Source organism: Lissotriton vulgaris, chromosome 8 (genome assembly GCF_964263255.1).
Source record: "Lissotriton vulgaris chromosome 8, aLisVul1.2, whole genome shotgun sequence".
In the NCBI taxonomy this organism is placed as follows: Eukaryota; Metazoa; Chordata; class Amphibia; order Caudata; family Salamandridae; genus Lissotriton; species Lissotriton vulgaris.
The window spans coordinates 172,760,670-172,772,801 of NC_141696.1; the positions used below are offsets into that span (position 1 = coordinate 172,760,670).

Consider the following 12,132-nt stretch of genomic DNA (forward strand, 5'->3'; position numbering starts at 1 on the left):
AAATGTGTCCGGGGATTGGCTGTTTTAGGGACAGTTGTCTGAAGCTGACTAAGTGAAAATCTGTCTCCTATGCGGAATTAGCGTTGCCTGTAAAGAATGAGTGAAAGCCATTGCACCCGGCAAGTGGTATGGAGGTGGGATTTTCTTGCGTCTGTTTTTGCATAAAGCTGTATGTTTGGGGGCGTGGTAACATATTTCTGCAAGTTGTTCACTTTGGCGGTCAGTATTGCTTGCTTATCTTGCTGCTCTCAGAGTTAACTCTATCTGCAGTAGACAGGTGGTCCTTTACTGTGAGGGGTCTCGCCTTCTGGCACTTTCCCTTCAGGTCAATGTACTGACATCCAGGGCCATAGGGATCCCAAGACACGGCTCGACTGGAGGGCATACGGCCTTGCCTCGGTGTTTATAGAGCAGGTGCATAGGGGCCTCTGTGATTCAGAGACATACAGAAACACGCATTGCATCTCAGAAATCTAATGTTTTCAGAGGCGTTCATCCTGTGACATAATGTATGCTACCTTTTGCTGGTTCCTCAGAGAGGCCAAATTGTGAATGGCTGAGAATGGACATCAAGCCATTGGCGGTGGGGCACACAGATTAAAGCAAGAAACACTGCCCTCGCAAGATCTTCTATGGCCATTATGGCATTTAGTAAAAGGCTTGGGGGAAGGCCTATAGAAGCATTGTTAAATATCTATAAAGCAAAATGTCTGGCGGTAGCGACATATGGTTGTTCATTATGGGGGTACGGTGCGACAGACTCCCTGCAAATTACTGAAAATAAATTTCTGAGATCAATTCTATCAGTACCACAGTCAACTCCTTCTTTCACTGTGCATTCAGAGTTGGGTGTTGGCTGTATTACTTATTTACTAAAGGTAGCGCCGTTAATAACCTGGCTAAAGACCTGGCTAAATGAAGAACTATCCTTGAACCACTCCATACTCAGGGATTGTCTCCACTTAGACAATGCAAATAAAATAAAGTGGTTATCCTACGTTAAACAAGGCTTTCAGGACATCGGAAGACCAGAGCTCTTTCTTGAGCCAGAAAATATAACCGCTAAAGATGTAGCATTAACAAAGGTGGCAACACTAGAGAGGCTGTCAGTATGTAGAGAAGAGAAGGAACTTAGAAAAACTACTGTTAGATCTAATTTTATGATTTCTAATTCCCCAGGTCTTGAGCCCTACCTGGCCTTAGTTAATAAACCCTATCATAGATTTCTTTTAATGCGTTTTCGCTTAAATCTAATTCATTTTAATCTAGGTCAACTAACGGCATGGTGTACCCCTGATCATGCGCCCCCGTGTTCCTGTGACAATTTCTCTAAGCAGGACACAATGCATTTTTTAATGTTCTGTAGCCATTACATGGCGGTAAGGAGGAAGTTTCTTGTTCCTATTCTTAAGGAAGCAGGGTTTATCCAGGTGAGGCCTGCTCTCCTATATTTGCAACTATTAAATAGCCCCAGGGTCATCTCCCATGTTGCAAGTTTCCTGGTGGGGGCTGCTAGGGAGAGGAAAAAGATAATGAATCCTCACACTTGACTGTATTTTTATAATCTGTGTTCATGCTGCTCTGTATAGTACCTACCTTGTATATGTATCGACCTTTTTTAAATGTTTTTAATATTTTTAATGTTTCTCTATTTTATATTTATGAAACTTGTAAAATTTTGTGAACTTTTTAAGTACGTAACTGTAATTTTTTGATCAATACTGTCTTTTTATGATATTGAATTACCGAATAAAGTACTTTGACTGACTGACATCAAGCCCTATCTCCCCCTCGCATTCCCGAGTGGAAGTTTTGATTACTTGTGCACAGTGAGCTTTCTCACTGCCTTGTAGGTACCGGATCGTGTGAAAGTCAACACTGGTCTAATTTGTAGCACTACTTACCCCCATATTACATATATAAGTGGTGACCTTGGGGGATTATCGTTCCAGCGAGAAGCCACTGGCAACGGGAGTACCTCAAGGTTCTAGTCTGAGCCCGACATTGTTTAATGTCTATACTGCACCCCTGATACAGCTGATATCGTCCTACGGCATAGATGTAATAGCATATGCCGACGATACTCAACTGATCCTGGTCATGGACAAAGAAAACCAGGTCTGGGAAGAAAAACTTAAGTGTTGCTTGACGGCCACCTTTGAGTGGATGCGGAAAAACCACTTAAAATGTAACACAGGCAAGACTGAGATCATGCCCATAGGCCCAAATAACGAATTCATCCCCAGACTGTGGTGGCCCGAGAATGCTGAAATACCACCTCACACTACCTCCTCGGCTCGTAACCTTGGGGTACAGTTTGACGCCGACTTATCTTTCAAACATCAGGCGGCAAAAGTGGCAGGCACCTGCTTCGGGGTAATAAAAATGCTCAGAAAGTTCTTTGACCTGCTGCCCCTCGAAGCTAGGAAAACTGTCACGATTGCATTAGTCACATCCCGCATTGACTACTGCAACAGCCTGTATGCTGGTACCAATAAGGTGGTTACCCATAAACTCCAGATGGTACAGCATGCGGCGGCAAGGCTTGTTCTGAAATGGCCAAGAAAATCTTCAGCAACTAAAGCCCTCAATGTACTACATTGGCTGCCTATAACCAAAAGGGTCCTCCACAAAGTATTGACAATCACCTTTCGCGCGGTGCATAATTCAGGCCCAATGTACCTGAGAAAAAAATTTGTCAAATACTGTCCAAACCGCACACTACGGTCTTCAAATGCTAATCTCTTGACCATTCCAGGTTTCAGACTCAAGACCCGCGGGGGTAAATCCTTAGCGGTATTGGGTGCCAAAGCATGGAATGCGCTCCTCACCCCATTAAGAGCCCTGGACAAGGAATCTGATTTCCGTAAACAACTGAAAACCTGGATTTACAACCTTCCAGACTCAATGGCCAGAGCACTAGTGTGATTCCGGTCTCAGTCTCCTTAAGCAGTAAGGCAACTTTTTTCACCTGGTTGACCCTTTAATGGCGCCGAGATGCTCCCTGGAGCGATTGCTAGCGCGGTATAAATGGACCTTACATTTACATTTACATTTACATAAATGGCGTGCTAATTTGCTCCAATCTTTTTTTTTTTTTTTAGAACTGTGAATGCTGTTTTGCTGCTGCAAATTCTGTTTGCCATTTTTCTGCATTAAAAAATACACTCAGGGGTATATTCAGAAGAACGTGTGATAACTACCGAAGAGCAGCGTAACGTAACTTTCACCATCGCAGCCTATCGCAGGAAAATACCCCGTGACAACGTGGAATTGACAACACGGCGGTAGCATTCAATAGTTTGCCGACAACCAGTGCGATGGAGATAAAAACACATTCCCGAACGCGAAAAAACCTGTGATGGCCACAAGCGCGATGAGAAAACAGCGACAACCAGCGCAAGGGCAGAAATATTCATGCACAATGCGGGAAAACAGTACAAGCCTAGCACACCGAAAATGCCACTGAACAAAAATCATCAACAACGGAGTACGACGAATGCACCCTGGTCAACTGCAGAGGACTACATGTACACCACAACATCCAAGCACAGTGGAAGAACAGAACCGACAGGCACACCGCATAAAAGAGATCAGTGGCAGTAAATCAGAGCCGCAGGAGCGACACACCCACTGTGCAGCATACGCACATGAGCAGGAGTGCACCGCGACATTGACAACATCCCGGGTCACCCGCACCACATTTGAACACAGGACACAACTGGTTCTGCAAATGTGCACAACCTGCCGAATCACATCTGGAACGCAGGAAAACGTAACATCAAAATGTACAAGTACAAGCTGCAAAAATGTATATTCCCACGTGCAGTGCATTTGGACATTTTCTACTGTCGCATGAGTGCCATGGACAGTCACAATGTGATGTGCTCTTGAGAAGTAAGTATCAATGATGGTATTCCTACGGGCCATTCCGGCAGCTGCTGCAGTGGGATGTGGGCCACCTGCCTCATCACCACCATCATCGGCCGATACCTCTGGAACTGGGATCCATGGGGCCCTGGTGCGAACACAGATGTCGTGCAACACACAACATGTAAAGATCAGCTTGCACACGATGTCCGGGCTGTACATGAGCTTCCCACCTTTGCCATCCAGGCAACTGAAACTGACTTCAACACGCCAAATGTGCGTTCCACGATGCCCCTGGTGTGTATGTGGGCTGCATTGCACTACCTCTGGGCGGATGTGTTCGGATCTTGGAGGGGTGTCATCATCCAAGGCAGAGTGCATATCCTTGATCACTTGTGACAGTGCAGGGAGGAAAGAGTCAATACTTGGTTGGGCAGATTGTGATGGCAGGTCCACCAATCCAGTGACGCCTGTGCTGGCTGTGTGTGGGGTGAGTTTTCACCAGCCCGCAGGGATGAGCTGATGCTGCCAACTACATCACCAGTCTGTATTGGGTGCAGGGATAGGCCAGGATGACCATGGAGTGTTGTGGTTGTGTCTGGTAGGTGTACGTGTAGTTTGACATTTTGAATATGGTTTGGTCACGTGTGCAGCCCCACAGTTGTGCTTTGTGCTGTGGAGGCATTGGGATGTGTGGTGTGTTGACTTGGTACTTACCAACGAGCAGTCCCGTCCCATATGGATGTACGACATTACGACGCGTACTATAACAACGCGTGCTTTCACAACGCGTCCCTTACAACGCAAGTCGTTACCACGACTTGCGTTGGGGGCGCGGATTGAGAATAGTATAATTTACTATTCTAACAACAGTCCCCGTGGACACTAGGGAAGGTGTTGGAATAGTAAATATACTATTCTTAACCCTTTAGCGCCCTCCAGCGCAAGTCGTGGTTACGACTTGCGTTGTAACGGACACGTTGTGAAAGCCTTGCGGAGTAAAATCCGCGTTGTAAAGGATGTTCCCCGTCCCATATGTGCCATCATGGACGCGCTGGTTTATGATGGACTGTCGGAAGATGAAGGAATCATGCACACTGCCTGGGTAGTTGGCGACGACATTGGTGAGGAGTCCCTGGTGGTCCACTATTGCCTGCACATTGATGTAAAGCGTCTGCAGAGTGCAGTATCCGCAGGGGGCACAATTGGGACATGTGTGCAGTCGATTGCCCCCAACATGGCCGGGAATCCGGCTATGACGTAGAAGCCTTGCTTGATCTCCAGCTGTTCCTGCGCAGTGTTGGAGAAGTGAATGTACTGGGGTATGAAGCTGAGGATGGCATCCAGGTGCGATGAACTTTGATAGGGCTGGCTGTGAGGACCCTCTGACTCTGGCAGTTGTTGGTTGGAAGGTGCCAGAGACCAACAGGTGCAGCACAGCCAGCAGCTTTGTATGCGGAGGGATGTTGGTTCTCCGCTGTGTTGGGACTGTCAACCTGTGGGCGATGTGGGTCATGATGCGGATGATGGTTGTCCTTTTGAGTCTGTATTGGGCAATACCTTCCTCGGGTGTTAGGTCTGTGAGACTGGTGCATTTTCGGTAGTTCCGCTGTCTTACTCTGTGCTGCCTCTGTGGTGGTCCGGTGGGGTGGTGGGTCCGGGTCCACAGGGTGGTGGCGGTCCTGGGGGTGGTGGCGGTGGGTGTCATGGCCCCGTTGGGGCTCCGAGCTGCATGATGAGTAGCTCCATGGCATCATTTGTACTTTGGGTATAGCTGTGTGCAGGGCTCCGTTTCCTACTGCAGGTAGTCGTCCGGCTTTGCACCTGCTTGAGGCAGGTGTTAAATACCTGCGGCTAACGCAGCTTATTGCGTGTTTTAGGTTCGCTTCGAGGATCTGTCAGTTTGTTGTGAATGTGATGTTGCTGTTTTTTCGTGGATTTCTGCACGGGAACACCTACTCTGCATCTCATTAGCGTTAGTTGGTGGTGTCCGCCGTGGTGGTAGGTTTTGGGGATGTTATCGCGGGAATTCTGGCAATGTCTGCAGTTTGCACCAGCTTGTGAATGCAATGTTAATTCTATCACCACTTTTGATGTGTTAAAGTGGGGATAATTTAGAGATTAATCCTTGTGAATATGCCCCTCAGTTTTTTCGGTCACAAAACAACACTCAAAACTTCAAAAAGGAAAATTAACATAGTCAAAGTTCACAAATATGTACTATGTAGCTGATTAGCACCGAGGTGAAGTTTCTGTTCAAAGGTAGCCCAATCTAGAACTCCACTACATGCAACCCAACAGGCTATACCCAGCAGGGTACTTGATTTAAACCCTCAAACCCGGGCCAATCTTTCACATTTGAGAAGTGGAACAGCAAGTGCTGTCTCCGTTCCAGCACTCAAGACCAATATTTTGCACCAATGTAAATCTCTACGTAGTGCAACTGTGGCACCTTGTTCCAGTTAAAGCAGAAGCAAAAATGCTGCAAAAGATATATTAAAATGTTATTTGTGCCAGTGCAAACATTACACAGGAGGGCTTTAACCAGAGTGTTATCCACAACTGCTTTTGATGAAGCTGCTGCAAACATACACGTCCATGCATATGTGAGAAAAGCACATTCTAGTGGAACAGGGCATTAGTAAAGCTCGACAGCCAATGATGTGTCAATATGTGTAAAACTCTAACGTGGAGGATCAAAAAACGTGTTCAAATGTGGTCGAAAAATAAAATGGCCGACTTGGTTCATCAGAGATTGTCACCCTTTTTCATGTGTGCACCTGGAAAAATCTCACAGCACTTTAATTAGTGAATGTCAAATCATTAGCATCAGCACCTTTGAGCATAGGCTGACGCTGCGTGATGATAACTGTGGCAGATAAAATCCAAAAGGCATCCTTGATTGAGATAAATTTAGATCGTAGAGCCAGGGCAGCAACATGCCAGGGAGCGCTGGGGCTGGTTGGCAGGTGATGACTCACGCACTGGCAGGTTCTGTGCCCCCTTTAGTGTCTAGTGCCAGACTATTGAGTTTGAAATACTGTGCTACAAGACTATTGTGTCCAGAAAACCGACCACCAAAATATTGTAAGGTAAAAATATCTATATAAGTAGGTAAGTATAGATTTACTATTCTTAACTCCACATATATGTACCTTGACAATATAGATATATATGAAGCACAATATTTTTGTGCTCAGATTTTAATAGGCCCCTCTAGTTTAAGGGGACTGAACTGGTATAAAAGGGCCATCGAGTGTAACAGAATACCCTTGCCCTCCTACCCAACGTTGTATCATCAACAATCACCAAGGGGTTCAGGAATGTCCCTTTGTTTGATGAAGTCTCAATGGATTGCAAAACGTACTGTGACATCATTCACAAGATGACCCCTCATTGGCTCATCCGAAGAGCGGTAACAATGGAAACTAAAGAGGTCTGGGACAAGTAGTCCTTTTCCATTTTTCCCATTTCTAGGACCCACAATCTTTTAACAATTTTGCATCAGTTCTCATTCGGTATAAACCAGGCATGCCAGAAGAAAATACTCCTCTACTCCCCCACCAGGAGCATCTAACTGATGGTTTGAGTCCGGCTCTCCTGTCTGCAAGGCAACTGAATCCAGTTTACAAAGCGGACCTGGGAATACCCATTGCTCAATCCCGCTTCAGGAGGGACATCCATAAATATATGCGAAACCACGTTTTAAAAGCTGAGTGACTGCAGATAGGAACTGCCAAGTCCATTTACATCATCTTAACTGGTGTAAGCTCTGCTTAGCCTCCAGTTCTCTCTTGGCTCTGACATTGTAATTACTCTGTGCTGTTATTACATGAGCCAAGCGTGCTACATGCAATACATGTCTATTTGCTTCTTCTTCCATCGAAGGCCCTCTTCACATCCGTGACAATCACTCCACCAACAAACACAAGCATGCCTTTCAGGATAGCTCTCACAAAGATTGGCCTTAGGGACTGAAACCCGCCTCTTAGACAAAATGGCGGCCTGCAATAACACACAGGATGAAGGTGCTCTTCCCAGGCACTCTTTCATCTGGGTGCCTTAAGTACAGCATAAATGTACTTGATTCAGAGCAACACTCAGAGCCCGACGCTTGAGAACAAACTCTTTAGAGGCTACACAGTATCTATACGCGTTTTCTAGACATTTCACCGCGGGTCAAACACAACACAATCTAGATTTCGGCGTTTGACTCGCGGTGATTGACATTTAATTTTTTTTTTACAGGGGTGCCCGCCATGTCTCGATCTGGCATTTCACCACTTCCATCTGTAGGCCTGTTTAATTATGCACTGAAGTGCGGGCAGCCAAATGTCAGTCGGCAAAATAAACACAGCACAAAGCCTGCATAGGATCTATCTGCAGAGTGCAGGAGCGGCTCTTCCATTAGGGCGGAGGAGCATCGCCTCACTAACTAAAGTTCCCCAAGAGATGAAAAATAAAATGGTAATAAAGTACATTTATTGCCATTTTATTTGTCACTAACTCATTTCCAGAACCACGTGTCAGGACTGGTTGGGGCCATTGCTGCTGAGTGGCAGCAGCAGGGAGGAGACTGGACACTTACGTTGAAAGTGCGCATGTCAGTGTGGCCGGCTGTCTTGCAACAGCCAGCCAAACATGCACACTTTAAACCTCTCTAACCCAGCTGTCCTAGACAGCTGGGATGAGAGCAAGCACAGGCCTCCAGTGCCTTTGAGAGTGCTGAGAGAGGCCGCTCCCTCCAATCCTGGAGCTTCTCTCATGCTGGTTTACAGCATGAGAGAAGCACAAGGATTAGTTAGGGTAGTTGAGTGGGGCGCATCCTGGAGCCTGGAGAAGAGAAGAATGCTGGACCGGAGAGAGGAGGTGGATGTGTCATGCAGCAAGCAAGGTAAGTGACTATTTATTTTATGAGATAGGCACCTTACATGTAGTGCGTGTGCATGCGCCCACCCAGCACCCATTTGCCCAACTCATCACTCTCTGTAGTTGCCAGCCGCCACTGGTATAGGGTAACATAAAATACTCTACCCTAAACATCGCCTACAACAATATCGACACATTGAAGTTAATTACAGGAAATCTACACGTGACAGAACAATATTTTTGTACACAATATTTAGGACACACGACTTATGCTAAACAATATTTTTGTATATGATAAGCTTTTGCATCAACACACTTCCAATAATGCATGTATCCCTCAGCAGCACAATGGAGAAGTGTGTGCAATATGAAGCCAGACAAATGGCTGCAACATGCTATACAAGGGGTAAGTAATAGTAACAACAGCATCAAAGTGAATTTCCATTTTGGCAGCAGTATACGTTGCTTATTGTTACGGCAACATCGCTTAAACCACTGACGCATAGTTATACAGCATGCAACCATCAACATATAACGTTGATTACACCACAGTCACCGACTAAATCAAATATGATCAAAAGCAGTTCTTTTGCGATGAGATATTTATTAATCTTTTGAAAATAGCTGAATGAAGAGTGGATGTATAAATATGAATTTGTTGATTTTCTGCAGTGCCACGTGTAGCTGGGAGTGGCTCAGTGCACGCGTGGAGGTCACACAATAGTATATTTTTGAAAGTGTACATTCACCACAGGAGCTGTTTCTAGGCACCGGACACATGCGTTGATTGTTACCACACAAGACCATGTTTAAAGTTGGTGTTTTCATTGGAATTCGGGGTTGTGGGGGGCTGTGAACTTGAGGTTATCTCTTTGGAATCTACTTTTGCTAATGTCTGTCCGAAATGTTGATTGTTCAATCTAAGATACTGGGAAACTTTCTTAGGATAGATCAGCCTTGTGTTGCTGTAGGTGTTGTTGAGTGTGTTCAGGAGGACCACGCCTTCAGCACAGAGGTGTCTAGTCAGCAGGCTTTGATCAAAGACACTGACTACCTTTGGAAAATTCTTCCTGTGGATCTTCAGGCTTATACCTAAAGTTCTGAAGACTCTTATCAATAAATCATACATCAGTGCTAGACTTCCAGACTGGCTTGGACAGTGTTTGGTCTTCACTTCCCTTGGCCTGTGCGTATAAGGGATAGGCATTATTTTGTGGCACTACTTTGCAGTTGTGAAGCTGCAGTACTCCAAACAATTGGACGGGACTGAATATTGCAGCTCTCCTCAAACAAGCACTGGGGAAATTGAGTTCTTTGTAGGACGTCAGGCTTAGCCCTGGAGATGCACAAAGCATTCTGGATTGTAAACAAAGCCACATCCATTTAGGAAATATTGAGGGAGGATCTTTTTAACCAACTGTGTTTCATTCTGTGTGCCTTTGACAAGTGGATGTCTCTGAAGGAGGAGGGATGGAAGTGTTGAAGAATGCTCACAAGTTTATTTATTTCCTAACGTCTTGATAGCAGAGGGTGGGGTAGAGAGAGGGTCCGGGATTTGCATAAGTCAAAGGAAACGCACAGCCATAGGCTCTACTTGGTGCACACGCTAATGTACAGCAAAAAGTCCCAAAATCTGCCTTTTCTTAAAATAAAGAGAGCTCTCCGCCGAGCATATTTCTATTTTGCCTGCCGGAGTACTGACCAGTAGCTAGGCCTGGGCGGTGAACCCGGCTCCGTTTACTGAGTTTGCGGGGTTTTCTCGCGGAGTGCAGAAACTCAGCTCCGCGCTCTGCGTAGTGCATCAGAGGTTTTGTCCCCGCTCGTGATCGCCAACGGTAAGTTGGCGAGCACGAGCTACCGTTCAGGTAGAATTTCTACTCGAGCGGCATGGAGATCAGTGCGAACTGCAGTTCACTCTGCACTCCGCCACTTGTGGAATTTTGTGGAGTATTTTTTTCACTTCTCCGCCCAGGCCTAATCCTAGCATCGCTCCTGGGTGGAGGTTGCTGTCCAGGAAGCACATTAACTGAACATGGTTGTGGAACTGGCCAGTATGAGTTCCATGAAGGTAAGCACGTTTATTCATTTATTCTTGCTAAATGACATCCGGTTTCTCACATTATTTATGGATATGTGGAAGTTGTTAGCCATGATTTGCAGGTTAGATAAAGAAACACACATTAGTCAGGCTTATATGAAGCTCCAAAGGACGTTGCTGTCATTTAGAAAAACATTGAGGGGCAGATTTACAAGCCCCTTGCGCCACTTTTGTGTCATTTTTAACATGGGAAAAATGGCAGGGGGCTTGTAAATCTGGCCCTTTAAATTGGGGGCTGAAAATGTACATGACAGACTAGAGGCAGGGCCACTGGATTTATGCTGCAGGGGAGGCCCAAATTAAGCGGCAGGATTAACAAAACTGTGCAACAAGAAAGGGGAATTATGTGGTGAAATGTGGCTCGTTTTGAGCAGTATTTCTTCACTATTTTGTCACGTTTACGCATGTTAACACTGTTTGGACAAAGGTTTCACTGCATTAATATTAGTTTAGCACCTAAATACAGCAACTGAAAGGTGACCTGTCTTTGTGTAGCAAGTCGTATGGAAGTGTTTTAGTAACTTTTGATCCTTTCCAGTTAGAAACACTTTTTTGTTAAAATCTGCCAATTATTAAGAAGAGGATGGATCATGAGGCAAGTATGGCAAATCCATCATTATGCGGGAAACGGTGCGGCTACAGAATCGCATAATTCCAGTGACCCTGACTGTAGGTCTTGGTTTAGCCTTGCTTTAGAGCCAAGTGTCTCCCCAAGTTCCTCGCGAATAGAGCAACCAGATTATCAATGGGGGTCTCTTTCTTCTTTTTTTGTTTTCTTTTCCAGGCTCCGGCCTTTTATTTCATGGCTAATTAATATTATGTTGTTTAATTAGCCCATGCATGCACATATAGAACCACTTAGTGTTATTACTTATGCAAATTAATTCCAGGGATTTAATAGAGCTAATTTACATGAATGCTGGCTCTTGTAAGTGGTAAGGCATCAATCTTGCACAAGGACCCTATTTTTTTTCTAATTTGCGTTGAGCTGTTTGAACTTCTCATTGTATTTCGGTATTTACGGCTCCACAGAAGCGTCAAGTGCAGAGTGCGTAAAGAGTGGAATTACACATGTAATGCGCTCTCTGAGCCTGGTGTGTGAGCACAGGGAGGAGTGCGGTGCATGATTGGGCTGAGGGCTCCGAGTGCGGCATGTGGTAGAGTTCAAGGGAGGAAAAAGCATGCCTGTGAGGTGGGCACATGCCTTACCACACACCTTAACACAGCAGCACTTTCTGGATTACATGCTATTCACGGTAACCAAGGAGGACGTGAATAAAATGTGTGCATGTTAA

At 45.5% G+C, this 12,132-nt stretch overlaps 1 protein-coding gene across 1 annotated transcript in view; it reads right to left on the reverse strand.

The window, feature by feature from the left end:
• Positions 1 to 12,132, reverse strand: part of TENM4 (teneurin transmembrane protein 4) — a 1,632,468-nt gene that overhangs the window by 726,831 nt on the left and 893,505 nt on the right. The window lies entirely within an intron of this gene.